Source organism: Bactrocera oleae, chromosome 6 (assembly GCF_042242935.1).
Source record: "Bactrocera oleae isolate idBacOlea1 chromosome 6, idBacOlea1, whole genome shotgun sequence".
Lineage (NCBI taxonomy): Eukaryota > Metazoa > Arthropoda > Insecta > Diptera > Tephritidae > Bactrocera > Bactrocera oleae.
Window position 1 is genome coordinate 12314457 of NC_091540.1, and position 12921 is coordinate 12327377.

At 36.5% G+C, this 12921-nt stretch overlaps 1 protein-coding gene across 6 annotated transcripts in view; it reads right to left on the reverse strand.

Moving 5' to 3' along the window:
• Mob2 (MOB kinase activator 2) overlaps positions 1–12921 on the reverse strand; it is a 92026-nt gene that overhangs the window by 22052 nt on the left and 57053 nt on the right. The window contains exon 1 of one of the 6 annotated variants that reach the window (XM_036360861.2): positions 2951–3148. The exons of the other annotated variants lie outside the window; for them this stretch is intronic. The gene's annotated coding sequence lies outside the window, so the exon portion shown is untranslated. Of the gene's footprint in view, positions 1–2950; positions 3149–12921 lie in introns of those variants that run through there. 6 annotated transcript variants of the gene reach the window in all.

Sequence of the window (12921 nt, forward strand, 5' to 3'; positions counted from 1 at the left end):
GCAGTTGATTGAATGCAAGCGCCACGTAGAACGACATAGAGACGCAGAACAGAGCGCACAAGTGTGCAAGTAAATTGTAAATTAAGCGAATCGAATTCAGCTAATCAGCCAGTTGAAAGTTTAATTAAAACGACAATTGCTTGCGCTCAAAAGCGACAAGACAAACAACAAAGAGAAGAACAAGAAAGCAAATTACATTTGTAACGCATTCAGAAGAAAGAAACGAAGAAAAGAGCAAAGCAAGTACAACAACAACTGATAGACAAAGCAAACAATAATGCTCTATGCCAAAAGCAGCACTACAAAGCGTTGAAAAGCTCAAAGTTTATTGCGAGTAGTTATTTTTAAGGCCCTTCAAGTATAGCCAAAATGCGAAGACGGGCCAAAACAAACGTGTGAAAAGGCGATATGTACAATAATTTGCGACAAGCAGTTTATGGCCAACGAATTATTGTCAAACAATTATGCGTCAAAAAACTAAAAATAACAATATTACTTTTATAAAAGTAAGCGAAATATTAACTGTGTCTGTATGCAGTCAACATAATTAACACAGCGTTGCGTACCGATACGAAATGAGTAATGTCACATGTCGTTATGTGCGCATTCGCTATCTAATGCCACTACACTGGCTTGACGAATGCCACACATTTGGTGTACCTTACAAAATCCCAGCTGAATTTGTCGGCGGCAATGACGTGCATGCAGCCAATGCGGAAGAGACACGTTAAATTTCATAATTTATTAGCAAGTGTGTGAGGTAGGGGATTAAGAAAAAAATGTTTGTGCAAAATACACGAAATATGCAGCGGCCAAATGCTTTTGTTTCAACACGGATATTGGCAATAAAAATTTTGTGTGACTTTTATTAGTTTATAATATTTATGTATGGCACTTGTGCATGGAAGTTAAAAATATTCTTTTCGCTGAACACTGCTTGGAGTGGAGTACGTTAATTCCGATATTTGAGTTTTGCATTAATTATTGTTTAAGTATTGCTAAAGCTTTGCATTATTGATTAGAGATAATGAGAAGTCAACATTTTCTGCCACGCACAATTACTTATTAAATCACAGCTTTGCGATCATTCGTTAAACTAGTAACACTCATTAAAATCTAAAACACTGAACACTTTTTTGGTTCTAAACGAACACCAATTTTTCGTTCGGTTACTGTAGCCGCTCACGGACAGCGCCATGTTTCGATGATTGGAAAAAGCGGTGGCATATGTGTATCGCTGCAGAAGAAGCTTATTGATGAAGATTAAAAAATTTTCGTTTTATTTACAATTTTCGCAAACTTTCTGGTCTTTATGTATGTCTGTAATGCAAATCACTGTGATATATTAATCCCACACAGCCGAAACGAAGATCACCATTTTCCTAACTGCAGATCATTATTTTGCACTTTGGTTTGCATTTCTGGTACTGTGTTTGCGTAAGAAGCTGCGAAAAGTTTCTTTTTCAATGCAAAATGTTATGTACTATAGCGCGCAGAACTTTTTTTACGCCAGATCACTTTTAAACGCGTTCTTTTAAAAAGAAACACATATCAGGTTTTTTTAATGAAATTTTTTATTTTTAGTTTTTTTGGTTCATGCCACATTTTTTTACAACACATTTAATTTAATTTGTTATCAAATCACTTGTTTTGCCTAAAAAAAAAAACACTTTTAGACATGTGCACGCACTTTACTTTACTTGATCTTCAGCTGTGTAGATCACTTTTACTCTGCACGCTACAAAGCGATTTCATTTACTAATTCTTTAAATTTGCCAGTACAGCAATTTGTATGTGCTACAAATGCTGACCTGTGAAATTGTTTAACAATTAGCGGTCTTATTGTTGTCATTACTAGCGTGAATTCGCACTTATTGAGTCACGTGATCAAGCGATCTAGACAGCCGCTAATGATTGATATAATTTTTCCATCATTAATAATTTATGTTTCGATTTTTCAAGAATTCCACTAATTTTAGCAGCACTTCAATGCAAAACATGTGGCTTATCTTATATTCTAGCGAACGTAGATCTTTAACGCGCTATAAAATGTGGTTTGTAATAAGGTAATTGGAAGCTTACGGGCTCTTACACACATATGGTACACAATTTATGCTTATTAAGATATTAAAAAATATCCCACGAAGAAACTTTATGCGTCACATACAGCGAACAGTGATCTTCAACGGGTTGCGCTACTCGGTATTTATTTGGTGTTGTTACTGTAGCTGTGTAAGTGCAATGCGCGTAGAGCTGCATGGATTTTTGCGTAATATTTAACCAACATTTATTACAATTATTATGTCAATTCCGGTTATTGTCACAAAAAAACGCTTAATATCGCTGAAAACTGCTCTTCACTGCGGCGTGTTTCACGTTTAAACTTATTATCATAGTTCGAATATCAATTTCTTATACATTTATGTATGTATTTGCATGTATTTGCTCACGCTATTTTCGCATAAATAAGTATAATTTGCGCTATTTTAAGCGCAATCATTTTTAATTGAAAGCAAATACGTTTGATGTTACACAATTTCCGTATATTTTAAAATGTCAGCAGGTCAATTTATAGCAGCAAGTGATTCATTAAATTCTTGTTTTACGCTTTTGCTACTGGCAAGGGCAACGATCAATCAAACACTTGAGTTATGCTCTGCTCCAATTTACACACGGCGAAGCGAAGTTGCTGTGGCGCATAGCCATACAAGCGCACAAAACACAAAAACGGCTTTTTGCCTTAAGAAGCTTTGTAAAATTTTGCGATATTATGAAATAATGTGAAAAAAATTTCGCGGTGACATGCGTAGTATGGCACATAACACACACTAGCACACAATTTATTGGATTAGTTTTATGTTACTGCGTCTATTTAATACTTATTATTTTTCTATCATTTTATTTCTCAGATATTTCATAAATTTTTTCATTCTTAGTTGTTTATTCTCACGTCAATTTTGTCGCGTTCGCCGTAGCAATTACATGGTCATGTGCACTATTCCAACGACCAGCCGCTCGACCGACCGACCAACTAACTAGCACTAGCAGCGCTTGCATGTACAACTGTCAGCGCAGCCCCGCAACAAGCAATTGTGTACAATTTTTGCATGCCGCCGCTACCTCGTCACGCCCTGGTCTCACATAAACTGCTTGCATATGAACGAGCGCTAAGTCAGTTGAACGCGTGTGTGTGTGTGTGCCAGAAGCGCGTCATTCAATAGTCTAGCGATCGCGATCGCGCCACTCACGATCGATATGCTTTGGCAAACTTAATGAGTAAATGCTAGCGACGATAATCATAATCCAACACTGAGCGTCGTACCGTACACAAGAAAAGTTCTTTGAGCGGCAGCGATTTATACTAGCTAAGCAGGCAGGCCGGCCCACGATCGATAGGTGCTTCGGCGCTGCAATTGATATGTTATCTTGGCTGGCAACGACACTTAACACACATACATACTTAGCTATAAGCTCAGGCGGGCACTGGTGCGCTTGCGAAGAGCTTTATTAGTTGACGTTTGGACATTGAACAAAAAAAAAAACTTTTTCAGCTCACGCCATTTCTTGCGTTTGTTTTTATTACAATATTGTCACAAATGTATTTATGTATGTAAGCATTAACTAGCGTTTTATTGTGTCGTTTTTGGCCAACTTTTGGATCGTAAGCTCAACGGTAAGGTAAACAAATCAGCTGTTGTTTTCGTCGCTGTTGAAATAAAACGATAAAGCAATTTCTAATCAATAACTTTCGTTTTGTTTGGCTACGTTATTGCCGTTAGCCACTACCGCTCGGTTTATGAACGCCTGTGAAGTGCACAAGCATTTAGGTACACACAAATGGTTTTATGAAAATGACGTCACGCCGAGGATTGACAAATTCGGCGCGTGAACGTCGGCTGAAGACGTTGGCGACGAAACGGTAGCAGTCACCAATAATAATTGCGATCGTTCCACATGCACAGCTATTGTATGACAGCAATGTCACGGTGCACCGCTTGCAAACAACACGCCATAACTGCTCAACGTACGAATTGCAACGCTGCAACGGCGTTGGCGAACAAGTTTGCCAATGAACGAGGCAAACGTGTGAACGCCGTTTCGCCGCGCAAGCGCTGCCGCCATGCGTTGCTGACAAGCCAAGTTCAAATTTGTTAAAACAATTAGTTTTTGATTTGCACTATCCAGCATTTGTGCTTACTGCGGTTGTAAAATTTAATTTTTGCGCCGTCATTGTGTCACGTTATGATTTGTTGTGCATTTGACCAGCTGATCATTGCTACCAACAACAAGACACAAGAGGCACATGTGTGCCTTTTATTTAATTAACATACCGCTACAGTTATAAAGAAAAGTGCTTAGCGCTATTTTCATAATAAAATATGAAAAAAAAAAAATATATATTAAAAGCTATAGAGCGCTGCAAAATGTCCGTTGAGTGGCATCAATTAATGATCACGTTGTTTGTGTTGTTATTTTTCATTGTCTATATTTACGCTGATTCCACAATAATTGCCACTACATTTCTCGTTGATTGTCAGTAATAATTGCGAATCATAAATTTGTGCTGTTGGAAAGCAAACGCGCCAGCCCCCCGCCTGCCTAGCGGAAGGCTGTTGGCGGTGGCATTTCAAATCGCGCGCAAACGTATGTGTACAAGTAGGTTACGAAAATTACTATCAATTTATTGAGATTTATGTTTTTCACTTATGAATTGATGTATATTTGTTTGTTGACACTATCATCTAAGTGTAGTCTAAGGGTAAGCATAAAGTGGTGTGGTGGGCAGCGCAGTAAGGTAAACAAGGAAAATGAGAGTAACAAAGTTGCCTTAAAACACACGGCGTACACTGTGTGGCTCGGTTTGCTTATGCCCTTATTAGTACGCCGCACTATGTGCCTAGCTTTACTAACCGCACGTTTAGTAGTTGAATTATTTACGTGTTGCGGTGTAATAAGTCATTTTAGAGAATCCATTGGATTAATTATAGCGCTGCACTAAATTTTAGAAAGTCTCACAATTAATGTATTTATTTATTGTGATTTATGCAGTCTATATGCATATTATTATTTCAAATTGTTGTTTGCTATAATTAAGTCGAGTGTCTTAATGTTGTTTCACACCCTCATTCGTGCAAATTGTAAACAACAATTATATAAGATTACAATATTGCAATAAAAATAGGCAGTTTTCTAGGAAAATATAATTTTCATTAGCACATAACAAAAACTCGGACAAAATGATCGGTTAAGCATTTAATTTGAATATTTTTCACATAATGAGGTGACCAAATAAATATAAAAACTTATATTTTTGAATAATGCAATAAACAATATTTTTGTAAATAAATATGCACATATGTATGTAACGAAGGCGATGCACCCAGTGAACATTCAGAAGCGGCTGTTCAGACAAATATTACACAAATTATTTTGGTTGACGGAAAAATAAACGTCACCTAGATAGCCGACACGCCAACTGTATCGAAAAAACGTGTTGGACATATCGTTTATGACAATTTGGAGATTCATTAAATTACATGGAAGAGTTGCAAGTTAGCTTCCATCCAAGTTCATAGCAACTGGCACACAGTGATGTTTTCATGCGCACAGACCGTAAGAGAATGGTTGCTGAACTGACGAAAAAATGAGGTTCATCTAGCGACGTGTTGGACTTGTCGTGTATGGAAATTAGGGGATGCATTAAATTGAAGGGCAAAATTGCAATAAATGGGCTCTTAATAGCTTCCGAGTTCGCTGCGTCTCAACTAAATTTTATCGACAATGAAAAATTTATTTCGGCATCTGAGGCTTCTTTTGAAGCAAGCGACAAATAGCGCGACAAAAATGGTATTGATATAATTGGAGAACGCTATAATCAGTACATCGAAGCTTGTATCTTGGAATCTTGTATGATAAAATCAAAATTTACCAAAAAAAGAGTATGCTTTCCTTTGAAGTAATACGAACTTTCCAGTCTGACTGTTGCCTTGTAGTGCATTATCAAGCGTCTCAGCAGCTTACTTGTTTCATTAACCTATTTGAAGAAAACTAGTGAAGCACTGGTATATTTCTGAAGGAAATCTGACAATTGAGATTTCATATGAATGAATTTCATATATGATTGTATGAAAAATAGATTAATCGCTTGACTAGTTAACTAGGTAATGTTATTATGACTAGTTCGACAACAGCTTACAACTAGTACGCCACATTGCAGGGTATGTTACGTATATGTAATATGCTTTCATGTTAAATTTCAATCACGTAATTTCAGATGACCTTCATACCATTGCGACGCAAACACATACATATAAAAAATTCCATCAATATTTTAAATGCTACCGGATCAGCCGTAGTGCTGCTATCTAGCAGCGAATAGCCGGCAGTAATCCAATATGATCGAACCTACCCAACTCGGTTTCGTGTTGTACTTTTATGGTCACAAACGAAAGCAGCAGGAGCCGGCGGAGAAGCAGAAGGAGATGGCAGAGGCAGCAGCAGCGTGCCTCAGTTTGCATGCCATTTCATGCTATGTAGCGCCATAACCTGGATGACCTTAAGTTAATGTTGTTACTTTTTTATTACGAGTTATGGTTTATGCTGCTTCAAACCACTCCTTAAACTTACGCAACATCTCACCCTGACCGCGCAACGCGTTAACTCGAGGCGCACTTTGGCATACGATGCTATTAGCGCTAATGCTCGGCATATCCTGTTTGAATAGCACTTTGCATTGCGATTGCTGGAGTAAATGCACACACACACACACGCATACATACCTATATATTTACACGTGTTTGCTGGCAGCATGTGAGTTTGAGTTTTTACACGCTTGGGTGTGTGTGTGTGGCGAAGGAAGCGCTGCATTATTTCATTGCTTTGCTGTTTTGTGTTGAGTTTTTCTTAGCGTTTTTATTGTTGTTGCAACATTTTTATTTTTTTTGGGTTTTATTTTAAGCTTTTACAATGCTCAACACGTTGCCGCAGTTTAATCATTTGTTCGCCGCATTTTATTACTATGCAAATGAGTGGGTGAGCAATGGTGTGTATGTGTGTCTGTGTGTGGGTCAAGGATGCCAGCGCTGTTAATTGTTTGATTTACGACGTTGTCATACCACACAGAACATTTTTGTACTTTCTTTTCGCGGCCAGCGTGACATTAAATGGATTAAGAACAACAAGTTGACAAAGGTGACATTGTGTGTGTATGTGTGTTTGAGTGGATGTGGCTTCCTTGTAGTACAATTAGAAAATTAGATAAAATTATGAAAAAAAAAAATAGTTGGAGGCGAGCCAATGGGTGTTAGGCGATGGAAGTGATGAAAAAAAAGATTAGAAAGGCAGAAAGATTACACAAATCACCGAAGATGAAGCTCAAAGAATGTGCCAGCTTTTTCAAATTCAAGTGTGAAATTAAAAATTATAAATATCAATAATATCTCACAATTATAAATTTAAAAAATATCTAAAACACTATTTGCAAGAAAAATATATTTGAATTGTGTTGCCAGCTATTTAGCACACCACCAATAATAATATTTATGGCTGTGTTCGAAACAAAGTATTTAAAAGCAGGTATAAACTAAAATTTTGAAAATATAAGTCTAAACTTTTAGGGTTGCCAAATTTTCCAAAAAAAAAAATTAAAAAAATAATAGGCTACCAAATTAGATAAGTATTGAACAAAATATTATATTATATTTAAATTTAGAAAACCGCATCTTTAATGCAAATAAACTGTACAATAGTGTTGCCAACTTATAAAAACACACAATTTAAGTCAAGAAATCGGCCTTGCATTGAGATATCAATTAAATGGCGCAGCCAACTGTTAATACTTGAAATTTTATGTACTTCTTTTTGAAAACAAAACAAGTAAGGAAGGGCTAAGTTCGGGTGTAACCAAAAAATTTATACTCTTGCAACGTGCAAGAATACCTCAAGGCACTATTTGTGCATATTTTTATCCGACTATATTCATTGATGTGATTTGTGTACAGGAAAGTGAAAGAATCATATGGAATTTGAAATTGCGCTATATGGAAAGTAGGCGTGGTTTTAGATCAATTTCGCCCATTTTCACAATGTCACATAGGATTGTCAGGATTATTTTGTACACAGAATTTACTTGACATTGGTCGAGTAGGGTTCGGAGATATGGGATATCAACTAAATGTGGACGATGCGGGGCCACACCCATTTTTTAAATCACAGGTGCTCTTTGCTACTGCAATCCCCATTACCAACTAACTGTTTTATATATTAATTTAGTGATTAGTTATGGCAAAATATAGGTTCTCGATTAATGGCGTTTTGTGGGCGTGCCAGTGGCCAGCCCAGCTACGAACGCGTTCTTACTGTTTTGCCACGGAACATGTGTACCAAGTTTCATTAAGTTATCACTTGCACAGACAGACGGACGAACCAACGGACAAATGGACGGACGGACAGACACACAGTCACGCGGATTTCAACTCGTCTTGTCATTCTGATCATTTATACTATATACCTAACACTATCTTTAACTTGTAAATTTACATGTTACAAATAACCGTTAGTTGGCAAAACTATTATACTCTGTAGCAACATGTTGCAAGAGTATAAAAATTTTGCCTTGGAAATTCAGTTCAAACTTAATAAAAGTAAATTTTTCACATTTGTAGGATTTATGTCAGATAAAAACTTTAATGAACTAAGCAAAACATTTCAAGGAAGCGTAGAGTTTATTTAACTAACCAAAAGCGACGCTGTCTGACGTCCTACACAGTGCCACAGCAAGCGCAGCGCTTTTAATGGAAATCCAAAATAAATTGTCAGCCAATTGTCCAAGCTGACCCAATTAAATTTCTGGCAATTATCGCTTCAATTCCAGTTGGCTATAAAATTGTTGTTGTTACTTTTTATTTCATGTTTTTTGTATTTGCTGCTTTTTTCATGCACCATCAAGACTCTGACAAGCACGACGAGATGCTACGGTTCGTTTTTAATTTTTTGTCGTCTTCACGGCAAAGATTCAAGCAGAAGAAAAAGAAAATTTTATTAAAAAAACAAAAAACAACAAAAAACACGTACAAATTTAAAAGCATAAATTTAGCGCAGTAAAATCCGGTGGTACATGTGCGAAAAAATAAACAAGCAACACAGCGCAAACGAGTTCTGGGAAATTAAATAAATTGAGAAATCATTCCAAGACATAACAAACAAAGTTGGCGTTGAAAGAAGCGATGCAGTTCACAGAATTTCGTATTTGTAGCAAATTTGATTTTGGCGAAAATCATTTAACAGTAAATAAATAGAAAACTTTGTGGAGGAAAATGGTATTAGAGCACAGCTTCAGGGGGTATGCGCGTAACGCACACAGACACAAAATGCTCGTTTTTGTAATTGCAAATGTTGAATAAGACGAAACGTCAACGTCAAAGTCACTAGAATTTTATGTGAATTTGTTGATATTCGCTGGAAATGCGCTTAAAATTTGCAAGCAATTAACTTTTGATTCGCAGTTACGAACAACAACAACAATGCGCGCATATGCAAAGCTTCCAATGGCTATTATTTTAAATTTGAATTACAACAACAAACGTTGATTGTCGCTACATGAATCATATTGACGATGAAACGCAAGCAAGTGTGTAATAAAAACAACAACAATTGTGAAAATTTTAATTTCTGTGAATTGGCCAAACGATCAAACAATAAATCGTTAAAATCCCGTTGGGACATATTGTCAGCAAAACAAAAATGCCAACAACTATTAAAAGAGAAAATTCATAAATATATGTACATAAATACATATGCGCAGGGTGGCACGTACCACGAGTACAAAAAAAAAATTTAAAATAAAAATTATAAAAAATTCAAAAAAAAATAGAAATAAAAAAAATCGCCACACATGACTTTAAACGTGTTTTCGAAACGCGCCTTCGTGCGTCGCCGAGCCAATGAGTCAGCAGCGCTTAAATGCTAGAGACAAGCGGCTCAGACATGTGTGATGCCGCCAGCGACCGAGTTGCGCCTTAATATTTCTCTTATTAATAAACTTTATTAAACAAATATGTATATGTTAATGAGAGTGTGTGTTTTTAAATTTAAAAAAACACTTACGCAGCCAAACCAGTTGCGAATATTGCATGTGAGCACCAAAAATAAATCGAAAAGCTACTATTAGCTCATCCAGCTGAGCTTAACGGCAATTAAAACAACATTTCTTGTATAAAATTAACAAAGGCATAAATACAAATTTGTATTTTTATTAAATTAATTTCTTGTTTTTATTTACGACAAAGCGCGCTTTTTAATAACTGCATTATCAAATAAAACCATGCTTTCAATTTTTATAAGCTCTGCTGTATCAGTCGGGTTCGCTCTTGGTACTTGACTCATTCAACGTTTTATGTTCAATCAGTTTTTGACTTCAGCAGTCTGATCTTATATTTACATACTAGGGTGGAGCGAAATAAAAAAGTGTTTTTTTTTTGTTTAGCCTGAGGGTAAAATTTTTAGATTATAAAAAAAAAAAATTTTCGGACAAAAAAATAATTTTTATAACATCTAGAAGCGGCCCACTCAGTTTCAAAGTAAATTATCGAGTTAAAATTTTTATTTCGTAAAAAAAATTTTGATAAGTGTTCTAGAAGCTGTGGAGAGTCTTCTTTCTGGCCAATTAAAAGTTATCAACTTAAAAAAAATTCTCAAAAATCGTTACATTCGGTAATTTTTATATAAATGTTAAGAGTTTAAACCAAAAATAATTTTTTCTTGTCCAAACAAATTTTTACTCGAAATTTACTTTTTTACTGCTTTTTTAGTATACCGCTCTCAGTGAAGAACCGCATTGGCTATGTTTTCACTGGCGCTTAAGGCTTTGGGACATGACTAAAAGTAGCGCAAACATTGAAATCGCTGCCGGTGTGAGCACTTAAAGTACCACTAAACTTTCCGCAGATTATTAAACACTCAAGTAAGAATCTCTGGGACAAACGTTCAGCTCCACGAGGTAAAGCTAACGTTTACCGACGCAAGTTTGGATACAAATTCAATTTGCGTTGCGCCAATTTGCGCAATCACAGTCTCCACATGTAACTGCAGCAAAGCGAACATTAAGGTTAAGAAAAAAAAAAATAAAAAATAAAATAAAAGTAACAAAAAAATAAAAAAAATTTAAAAAAAATAATAAAAACAAAAACAAATTTAAATGTGTGTCAAAGTGTTTCAACTTTGCAATTATATCCGCCTGGCTTGTGGTAGACCACGTCGCTAAGCACAGCAGCAAAGACCTGGACCAAAAAGCAACAAGCTGACACTGACATTGTTGTTGTACTTGTTGTTGACAAAAATATACACTTTAAAACGGTGCTGTTAATGAAGGTAATTGGCGAGTTGTAATTGCAGCGTCAGACGCTGTAATCGGTCTTGTGGTGTTGTTGTTGTTGTATTAATTCTAGAAACGCGCGGCGTGACAAATGGAGCAACAAGCGTAGCGACTGCTTTAGAATAACCAAAACACAAGCAGACAACAGAGACAGCGTGCGCCAATGACTTTCGTGCTGCGTAACGGCACCAGCGGGTGCAATTGAGAAAGCAAAAACAGTTACAAAATTGAATGAAAAATAGCGCAAGAATGGGTCATAAGACGAGACGTATACGTTTTTTTGTTCACATTTTTTAAGCGCAAAGCAGCAGAGGGCGTGTTGGAGTGTTGCAAATGTTGCAATTAACTAATGCGTGCAACTGCGCTTTGATCCGCAGGTAATTTGGATTACAAGCAGTTTAAAAAAAAAAAGCGGGCGGAAAATTATTAAAAAGATAAAATCATGATTCTATCTAACAGCTAATTACTGCCGCCGCATCAAATTTAAGGCGAGGTGAGTTGCAAGCGCCAACAAATAAGTTAGCTTGCGCTAATGAATAAATAATGACGCAGCACGAACACAAATCAAATGGTTCAATGGCAATTTAGTACTTGCTATAATTGACCATTTACCAATTTTGTAACATTTACCGGCGCACATTTAACATTTAAACAACACACACACACACACAGTAACAGAAACTGCGGCAGCACCGCCCTCAATCGAAAGCTTTAACACGCAAGAGTAGCCAAGCGCTGCGCATTTCGGCGGTAAAAAACGAAATCGACAGAGGATGTACCACAAAATTGCCGCTGTTTAACCGACTAGCAGCTGTCCACCCTCCGACCCGCGCTGAGTTAGAACGAAAATTTCCATTTGCAGTTCATAGAGAAATAATCAATGGCGCTTAGAGTTGCGCTTGCATGGGAGTGTGTGTGTGTGTGTGTGCGCTTATCATCAGTGCATCGATTATTCGCAACAGTTGAGTGATTAGGCAACAGTTGATCGGTGAAACGTTGGCGCAAACGATTTAGGGCAAATCATACAATAAAGAATTAACAGTGCTTTTCAAAAGTAAGTGGCACTGAAAGCATAAATTTCAGAACAATTGAACCTTAACCAGCAACCAGCTGCTCCAGCGCACGCTGGCAAAATGCTTAGTATTCTATATACATGCATATGCTCGTATATTCAACGCCAGTATATACCATATTTAAGTCTAATAAGCAAAAGCAGACACATATTTGTTTAGGTTGTATTGTAATGGCTGTTATGTACGTTGTGTTAGTTTTACGATCTGTTCCATAAATCAAAGCGCGAAATATTGTCATGACAAATTACGATGAGATAATCGCTTTTGTGACAAATAGAAATAAATCAGCTTGTAATTAGCAGCGATAGTAAGTAACGGAGTTTCCAATAGGGATGCAATGATTTTTAAGGGCCATTTCAGTCATTTTCTATGTGCTGTGAGCTTGCATTTTTTTTTTCATTGCATTCAGTAATGTCACAATTTTTTCATTGAAAGATATACGCAAGCACAACATTTAAAAATTACTCAATTTCCTTA